The sequence below is a fragment of the Tamandua tetradactyla genome, chromosome 16 (genome assembly GCF_023851605.1).
Source record: "Tamandua tetradactyla isolate mTamTet1 chromosome 16, mTamTet1.pri, whole genome shotgun sequence".
Taxonomy (NCBI): Eukaryota; Metazoa; Chordata; class Mammalia; order Pilosa; family Myrmecophagidae; genus Tamandua; species Tamandua tetradactyla.
The window spans coordinates 74,646,518-74,657,079 of record NC_135342.1 but is presented as its reverse complement, the minus strand read 5'-3'; positions in this window follow the sequence as shown (position 1 = coordinate 74,657,079).

Sequence of the window (10,562 nt, the reverse complement as noted above, 5' to 3'; positions counted from 1 at the left end):
CCAGGCTATAATCTGGAACTTCAAATGTATGGTCAAAGTAGTGAGACCTGAAACAAAGTAAGCAATGATACTGATAGTGATGATAAAACACAATGATTATTGAGAACCTATTATAGCATCAGGACTTCTAGTAGCTACTTTATGTATGTATCAGGTATCCAAACTGGCACCATGCCAAACAAGGATTATACTCTCTGTTTTAGAGATAAGCAAACCAAGTCTCAGAGAAATTAAAAAACTTTCTCAGGATTCAACACCCAGTGGTGAACCTGGGATTGGAGTTAGTTATATTTGTCACCAACATCTAAGCTCTTTGTATCATATCATTTAGCCATGGAATTTTCTGGAGACAATGGCATTGTTTTGCTTAGTGAGCATTAATAGGGATTCGGAAGCATCATTTCTGTTGAGACTCCCTTATTTTCTGTTTGGATATTCCAAGGACAGGTAGTTAACAATTTCTCAAGGTGGCTCTACTCATTGTTTGACAGAAGGAAAACTTTTAAAGTTCTTCCTTATTTGAATCTATGATATTTCCCTCTAGCTTCTTTCTATCCTGCAATGTCCATCAGAAACATCTGTGGAGCTCTTTTCAAAATGCAGATGTTCATGCCTTTAGGAGTATATGCTCTGTGAAAAATGCTCCTGAAAGGATTCTGAGGCATAAACTTGCTTATGAGCATCTTAAAACTAGTGGTTCTCGCCTGCCAGGCTGGAGACCCGGGTTCAATTCCTGGTGCCTGCCCATGCAAAAAAAAACAAAAATAAATACAAAAACAAAACAAAACCAGTGGTAGCTCTAAAGCGGGAGTGCCACACTATGGCCAGCAGTCCAAACTGGTCCAAGCCATGTACCCAGGCAAGAAGTCCAATTGGAATTCATGGAAACCATGGTGAAATATGAGCCCTGGACAACAAGGCAAATCTTCATGAAAGAAGGTGAATTTGAGAAGGGCATTAAAAGGTGGCTGGAATGTGGATACCCTAGAAAAATTAAGTGGTTTCTTTCTTACCACATTCCAATTTGGGAACTGGTCTAAAAAAAAAACATAGTAAGTAGGCAATAATTCTTTATAAAAACTCTTGAATAGATATTTCCTTTTCTTGGCAAAAGAGCCGACATCCTATCAAAGTTACTCTTGCACATAGTTCAGCATTCTTTCTCTAGTCCGTTGAACTTGGCTTTAGGAGTCTGCCATTTTCAATGTTTGATATTAATCCATCTCTAATAACAGTTAGAAATGGAATGTTTACTTTGCTTGATAACATTTATCATTCTTCTGGTTGGCTTGTATTTGTTATTCTTTGTTTAAAATCTGTTATTAGAAAATGGTTGTAAATGTTGAACTTTTGAATATTTTGTTTTATTCTAAAGCATGGTACTCTTTATACTGTGGGCTAAGGGAGCATGCACATGATGCACGTGATTGCACATAATTACACGGTGGGGTGAGAGATTTTCTTTTCTGATAAAATTAATAGAAAAGCTAGTCTCTATTCAACATCACCAACTTGACCTAAATGAATTATGACAATAAACATAATTACTGACTCTTCTAGGGTTTACCTCTTTGTTCTAAAACATGGGAACATTCATATGAGAAGTTCCAAATCAATAAAGTTTGGAAAAAGGTCAATATTTATGGCAGAGACCTTAAGTCTCTTCTACCAAGGGAAGAAGAGGGGTGGGTAGATCAGTGACTTATTTTGCTGCTCCCATTCCCCATTGTCTAGGATAAGCAACATCACTTTGAATGGTTTGATCACACTTTTTAAATGGGTTGAAAACTAGGATGCACAAATGCCTTATGGAAAGGAAGTAGAGTCTGAGACTTCATGTGGACCCCGTGAGTGATGTATTTCAAGGTGGCTGAGAGATATGCTACAGGAGGTTTATCTTCGTTGTGAGAGACTCCACATCAGTGAAGTCTGGAAAAAGATCAGTACTTAGGGTACAGTACCTAAAGGATATTCCACCCAAGGAGGAAGAGGAATTGAAGAATGGGGACTCTGGATGGGTTTGGTTTGTTCTATGAATGCTGATAACCTGGCTGGGCTCGCTGCTGAACATGTTCCCTGCTTTGGAATGGATGGAAGCTTCTCAGAACCCCTCTTGGCAGCCATGGTGAGAAAGGAAAAGAAGGTTGGGGAAGGCCATGTGGGAAGGGACTCTTTTAGTGTGAGAAAATGGTGACTGGAAACAGCTTTCGTCCTGACCAAAGGACGCACCAAAAGATGCTGGATGAGTGTCATAATTATGACCAGGAAACATCTGTCTGGGTCAGGAAACGGATGGAATTTTGAACAGAGGCACATCTGTGGTGACAGTCGGGTGGGATCCAAGAATGTGGAGAAATTTCAACTTTGAGGGGAGGAGATATCACTGAAAAAATAAGAAAAGAAAAATGCCTAAGGACCTGTGTGCTTTTTGTAAATATTTTAGCAAACAGTCCTACTTTTAATTTTACTTGACTAGAATTTATAACAGGTATATTATATATGCCAAGATAGAAGACTCAAGAGAATGTGTTTCTGGGGAAAGGTCAAAGAAAGAAGCCAACCAAAGTCTTCTGGAAGAGATATCTCAAACTTAGAGTTTAGCAAAACTATTATCAGAGTCCTCTTGGGAAATGGCTGATTAGATACCTAATTAACATGTGGTCCTGTGGTTATACTTGATGGCTCCTCTCCAGTAGGAATGAAAACATCTTCTTCAAAATATTTTAAAGATTGCTGAGTCAGATACAAGACTTTTAAAAAGGATTAAACAATTCAAAGTCAGAGAAGCAAGATGGAGATTAGCAATGGGATGCTTTGGATGTGTCCAAGTACTTAGAAAGCAGTGAGGCATCAGAGGCAGTTTAATGAGGAAAACTCAGGGGCAGGAAATCCTCATATGGGAAGGTTCATATCCACCACTAATTTGATTCATTACCTGACTCCACTCCCCACTCCCATATGTATTAGGCTTCGTGAATTAATTTAGGAGTAGCTTAGAGGTGGGGTGGGAAGATAATGAAGGAGGAATCCAAAAGAATAAAGAAAAGCTGTTTTTTTTTTTTACAAACATTCTCCATTCCCTCCTCACTCCATATCTCTTTCTCCTTGAACCTCACATCTTCTTTCTATATCTGCTAATTTGTTATTTCTAGTAATCTCTTATAAGAGCATACTTTTTAAAAAATCTTATGTGCCTTTCTTATTTTGCTGAGCATAATGTTTTCAAGATTCTTCCATGTTGCAGCTTATCTCATAACTTCATCTTTTCTCATGGCCAAATAATATTCCATTGAATGTACGCAACACATTTTGTTGATCCATTTATTTGTTGATGGGCACTTGGGTTGAATTCAACCTTTTGGCTATTGTGAATAATGCTGCTATAAATGTTGGAATAAGTTTCTGTTTGTGACCCTGTTTTCATTCTCTTCGGGTATAGACCTAGAAGTGGGATTGCCCAGTCAAATGGTAATTCTGTACTTAACATTTTGAGGAACTGCTATATTGCTTTCCACTGTGCCTGCGCCATTTTACATTCACACCAACAGTGCCCTAGAGTTCCACCTTCTCCACTTCCTCTCTGACATATTTTCCTTTTTTTTTTTGAAAATAATAGCTGTCCTTTGAGTGTGAAATGGTATCTTATTGTGGTTTAAGAGAAGTTTTTAAAATGTAGAAACAGGAATATCTTGGTAGCTTGCACCCTTTGTTTCAAGGTTTAAACCTGGATTTTGTCCAGGCTCAGGAAGACCCAAAATGTCAGCCATAGGCAGATACCAGCAGTCACCAATGGAAATGAAATGGACAAGAGTGAAATTGAAGGAAGTGAGACTTCAAGCCAGAGTAAGAAAGGAGGAAAAGTTAACTGAAAAAGTTAAGATTTCCATTTCTGAGTGCTAAGAAAATATCAGGTGGGGGCAGATCAACAGAGGGAATGAAAGCTTTCACTGCACTGCTTAGAAACTAGCAAGTCCCTGGATCTAAAGCTCTGATAATTGGGCCTGGATTGTGTGTGTGGTGGGAGTAGTGGGGGTGGGCAGGAGGTGCCACAGGCAAAAGTAAAATTCAGCCAGAATTGAGATTGTACACTTTTAAATCATGAACTCCTTGTGAAGAGGGTCTCTCTATTTTTAATCTAAATCCTGATAACACCAGGACTTAATTCACTGCCTGAAAGAAAAGGAATGCTCAGAAAATGTTTGTTGAATTAAGGATTCCTTATAGAGCCTTGTACATAATTAGTATGATATTTATGCAATACAATCCAAGGTAGCCTTAGTTTCCTCTTCCATGAAATGGAAATATCATACTTTCCATGTCAGACTGTTGTGAGAAAAAAGATTGTGGTAAAATGATATATGGTAAAAGCTCTTTTAGCCCCCTTTGTCAGTCTCCTCAGTTGAGATTCTAGAAGAAAAGCTGAAGGGTCTTCTGTTGCAGAACCAGTTCAACTTGTGTGGGAAAAGCAAACGTGAGGTACTGGGCGAGTTCCAAATTGTCCATAGTCAAATCCATTCATCGCTCTTCACTGAGGCTGCATCCTGTAGTAAGGTGTCCTGGGAGGCCAGGGAGGATGCTTAGGGGGGTGGGTGCCAAAGAGTCTAATAATTCTGTCAGAGACTGAGGAGATACAATAGGGTGTGGGGCATGGAGCCAACAGCCAGCCTTCCACAGAACAATGGCGGCCTGGTTGTCTGTCACCAGCCCTGGTTGTACCTGCTACTTCTCTTCACCCATCCCTGGGATCCTCCCTTTATTAATTGAGTTTGTTTGTTTGTCTGTGAAATAGAACACAGTGAGACTGGATAAGACAGTGCTCTGTGAGGGGTCTGCTTTTACCCGGCCTGCTTGTTCTGGACAGTGAGATTTTAACCAGTCCAATTACCAGTCCATCCTGCCCAGGCATCTTTCCCCTGAGGGACTCTTTGGGAAGCAGTGTAGCTGAGTGGCTTTGGAAGCAGTCTGACCAGATAAATATATCCTCTCTTCCACTTCTAGGTGGAATGTCCAGTTCTGCCCAGTCGCAACCAGTATCAAGGAGCCAATGATGGGATGGATTTCTATCATTAATCATTATTTCTATCATTATCATTAAGTTTCTCCTCTCTCCTTCTGAGGAAGGCTTTGATATCAGACATATTGGGCTTCTCATCTATAAAAGGGAAATTGTAGTGCCTGTTGGAGGATTAAGTAAGATATAATTTGTAAACCTCCTAGCAGAGTTCTGGGCACGTGGTGAATTTTAAATACATGCTACAACTATTACCACTGCTCTTCTTTTAGCTAGGAACAACTCCCCCATATGGCTAGGTTCTTCACTTCCTTCAGATCTCTCCTTAAAAATCTACTCTTTTGAATGAAGTTCTCCATGATCACTTAAATAAAATAATAAAACTTGTCTCCACTGTGACCAACCCCTTCCCCATCCCTCTGCCTTGTTTTCTCTGGGGTTTTTTTTACAATCTCAATCTCTATCTACTATCCCTCCCCACCTCTGTCTATCTCTCAACATCCATCCATCCATCTTTCCAGTCATCTATCCATCCATTTTTCCTTCCTTTCTTCTTTCCTTCCTTCTATCCATCCATCCATCCATCCATCCATCCATCCATCTACCTACTTATTCATTCATCCATCCCTACTATCCATCTATCTATCTCATCTATCCATCAATCCATTCACCCTATTCATCTATCTCTCTTTCTTTTTTTGTATATCTGTCATCATTCTATCTAATCTATCATCTATCCACATTTATAGCCTCCTCTCTAGAATGTAAGCTCAAATGGCTGATATTTTTGTCTGTTTTCTTCATTGCTGTATCTACAGCACCTAGAATAGTGCATACACTGAGTAGATGCTCAAAAATAATGAGTGCCTTAATAAATATTATTATTGTTGTAGTATTCTTGAAGTCAGGGCTTTCTGATGGCAATATAAGACTTAGTTCAGAGTTTTTGAATTCACACACTATCCTAAGAGTTAGATATAACGTCCATCTACTAATTTCCATATTCTTAGATTAATTATATATTTTTCTGTTTTGGGATTGGTGAGCTAGTTGAAGTGGCATTCTGAAGATGCACTTTCAGAACAGAAGCACACAGGAACTCATCCTTCCAGCTGCTGGGAGCATTGCCTCTTTGGGAATTGCCTTCAGCTGATAAGAGCTGTGTTGCCCAAGGTCATGCCTCCTTCCCAAGGACAACCCAGCCAATGATTGGCATATGAAATAGTATAAAAGTCTGCCTCTCTTGTCCCAAATTAGGAAAATTCCAAAGGACAATCTCCAATCCCTATGGGATTGGCAAAGCTTCTGTTGTTCCTGTACCATAGCCCAACTTCTCCCTTTGCCCAGTCTTGTTTCTTTTACTCTCATACAACTATTGATCATAAGAGCTTTCCCTAATAAAGTTTCTGCCTATAAAATCTCCATCTCAGGGTCTGCTTCCCACTGACCAAAGACAGTGATGTTTTTGTTTTCATCTTTTAGTACTAGTTGCAGAAATTTCTTATTTTCTGCATATCCAAATGCTCAAGCTTCATACCACCTAGAGATCCCATCTTTTGATTTCTCAAACACTAAGCAGTATGATACAAATGATGTTTCACCACTTGTTTTCCTGAGATTAGCTTCTTTTGCTCATCCAACAGGTAAATGCTAGAGTGAGTGCCATGAGCCTGGCATTGTAGTAGACTCCCTAATCTGACAAGTTAGATCTACCCCTGGGTTCTCAATCACAATCAAACTCTGTGCTACTGGAAGGATTACACTCCTTTCCCTTGCTTAGGGTGGGAAGAATGGCTTGTTGATTATGATTCAAGTTAAAATACATATGCTTCCATTGAGCAAAATTGTCTATTTTATACTGTTTCCCTAGAGCCCTCTTCACAACAGTTCAGGGATATGATTCTGTCTAAATACCTGAATATATCAGTTAAGAAAAATAATTTGGGTCATTAGATGTCTCTTCTTCTGATGCTTCTGCTAATTCTTCTCCTCTCCCTCCTTCTATTTCTTCTTCTTTTTGTTTATTTAATGTGTCTTGGTGATTTCTCCATGTTCATTCATGCAGTCTTCATATGTTTGAAAGGCTGAGTGGTAAAGCTCCCTCCTATGATTCTCCTTCATCCATTAACTCAATTAGTCATTTGACAAATATTTATCAAATGATTTCAAAGCCAGACTGCCTTCCCCACTCTGAACAAGGTCAGTGACATCTGTACCTTTAAGAAATTAAGATTCTAGTGGGCAAATCAGAAAAGAATCAGAGTGCCAATAGAAGAACTAGATCTTTTCAGAGAGGAGGAAGTGTTGTGAAGAAATGAAACAGGATGATGGGTAGTGAAGAAGAAAGACTTAAAAAAAAAAAAAAAACTGGATCATCAAAGAAAGTTAGTAGTAAAACTGAGGCCAGAGAGATGGAATGTGTGTGACAGGAAAATCATGGCAGTGCGCAGAACATACTGCTGAGGTAGACAACCTAAGGAGGCATAACCATGGCTGCTTCCAGGTCTAGGATGAAGGCCAGCATGTTTGAGCTCAGGAAGGTAAATCTATTTAATGAGGGGCTGGATCTAAGATACAGCCCAGCCTCTGACAGGAACATCTCATGGGGTTTCCTATATCCAAGAAATACATTTTGAAATACAAGTTATTAATTCAAAAATATTTATTAAGCAGTTACTCTGTGCCTGACACTCTTTTACACCATGAGAGATGAGAGTAAGTAAAGTTGGCACAACATCTGCCATCATTGAGCTAATGGCCAATTGTTGAAACTATTTTTTAAAGTAATTTAATTAGCAAAATAGATATTTGACAACCCAATGCTGATTTAGCACTACATTTGCAGGTGGTAAAGTCCAGCCCCTTAACATAACTCTCTTCCCATTAAGGCAGCTAATGGTCATGCTCCAGGTATGCAAAGTAAATAAATGCCATCCACTATAGCTCATTGGTCTTTGAATCTATTTTAACCACATTCCTAGTTCTCATTAATCTTTCTCACACATCATTTATTAGATTTTGTCTCTGGTTGTTACTATTAATACATTGTAGGGCCCCAGATGATGTGTTTTCCTTTCCTACTTTCCTGAGTCTGTCCTCAAAAAATGCTCTTTCTGAAGATGCCAATGACTACTTAGACTTCAGAAATTCTCATTTAACTTGGTAGGTTCCTCAGGCATCTGCCCAGTGCATAGAGTTTTATTTCAATTCCCATTTTAATGTTAGCTTTTGGTTATATGAAAACTTTTATGCTTTTCTTCTGAAATAATGTTTGGCAATATATCTCTCTTCCTCTTCTCCCAATTCCATTACTAATGTTTTCCTATAGGGACATCTCTGTTTGAAATACCATCATGTTGGCCTGGTGCTCCCACCTGCCCAAGTGGCAGCTTTCAGAGCCCCTTGGGCCTACAGGTTAAGATCATCACACTTGGGGAGAACAGGGGCTGTGGGAAGGATTCTGTGGGTTTGGAGAGGCTGTGTGACTGGTCAGGAGCACGAGTGGACTTGGAAGCTTAGAAAACCCTCATCTTCTTCATTAATGAGCACAGAGAGCAATGTGGGGGAAGAGGGTTTGGCAACAGAACCAGGTGGGGACTGGATGCCAAGATGTTACTTAGGATTTCATATTAGGCCCCTTGTCCAAACAGCCAATGGATCTGAAACTGCACACATAAAGCAAGAATTTGGCATGGCAATCGAGGTGATGAGTATGCACGATGCCCTGCTTTGTGCAAGGGAGGGAGGCTGATGGGAAGAGTTTCAAGTCATAGATCTAGACAATGTCTGGGTAAGTCTCATGGAGCCAGGAAGAATCCCATTCCAGGACTGCAGTGGTTTTTGTTGCAGAGAGTAAACAAATGTTCTGCCAACATTGTACAGAGTGAGAGTGAGGGAGAGAGAGAGGGATAATTCGTATGAAAGAAAAACACTTAGAAATGTCTCACAGTTGACTGAACCATTATTCTAGAAGAGTTGATGAGTTCTACATAGCATAGATGAGTCCTTAATGAGTGAAAGGCTCATTTTTGTCTACTCGCCATCTTGTATCATCAGGGGAAGTCACATTAAGATGGCAAAGATGGGAACTTGAGGAGGGGAATATATTCTGGCACAAGTCACTGTGTAAGATTCTCTACTTATTTTATCAAAATATGTTTTCATAAAAAATTTATGATATGATGGTACTAGCCCCCCAGGCTGCGACTAGGCTCAGGCAAGGGAGATACACTTTCAGGTGTAGGATTGGACCCTGCACTTGTGTGACTTGACCTCTCTCACGCCAATCTTAATCCCAGCCTCATCAGATGCTATCTTTATTTAAAATTTTGAAATTTTTTTCATGGTGGATTTTTTTGCCTTAATTTTAGAGTTTAAAAATATTGCATTTAAATACTATTTATCTTAATTGCTGAGTTTTCTGATTGGTTCTTAAATTTTGTACCTGAAACAATTGCCTCACTCATCTCATCCTATTTTTGCCTCTGAGGCTCATTTTGAAAATCAGGAAAATAAAGTTAAGATAACATTTAATTTTTCACAGAGACACATGGCAGTAAATAAAAGAGGAGATTTAAAACTCAGAAATGCCCAGCCATGTTCATTTTTAAAGATGGTGCTGATTTTAGGCAAACCTATCTCCTTATTCTGGTGCAAGTCCCAAGGCATTGGGACTTCCATGACAGTTGAGCATGATAGGAAAGCAAGGGCCATATAATGAGTTTGGTTTCCCAAGCCAGACAGGCTGAGTTTGAATCCTAGTACCACCATGATTTCTGTGACCTTTATGAGTTGTGGGGGTGATATCAATAACACTGACCTCTGAAGACTCAGAGGACCAGATGAGAAAATTCATCTCTATGAAGGACTGGTCCACTACAAGAAATATTAGGTCCACAGTTTTCCAAAATGATTAAGCAGTTCTGAGTCAGCCCCAAGAAATCTTCCTAATAAGCCTACATAATCATGTCATTTTTGTCTTCTAATGTCTCAGTGTCTCCCTGGTTAGTCAAGAGATACCCAGAGAGTATGTGCCAAAAAATCAATGGCTTAACCCAACAGATATTTGTTGATTGTTCATGCAAAGTTCACTATGGGCCCAGGAAACTCTCTAGGATCATGTTGCTCCATGGAGCTACTGGGTGTTCACGGCTCTCTGTCTTCTGAATGGGAAGCCCTGTGAAGAGAAAAACAGAGGGAGGATTTAGGACCACCCCCTGCTAATTTCAGACTGGGAATGACACCCTTCACATCTGACCACAGCTTACTGACCAGAACTCTTAACGGTGCTAACCCTAAATGCAAGGATACAGAAATGAGGGCCAATGAATAGAATGAGAACTGACTACCACTCTCTCTGCCACACTTTACTTCATTTCCAGAATCAAAACAAAATCCTTTCTAATACCTCGGATTCTATCTCTGTATCTCCCTGCTTGGCCTCACCTCCTGCCATTTCCCATTTCCTGTTTTGAAATACTCATACTTCCTAAATGTCATGAACTACCATACATCTCTGCCTTTGCCATGATCTTCCTTCTGTCTGGACATC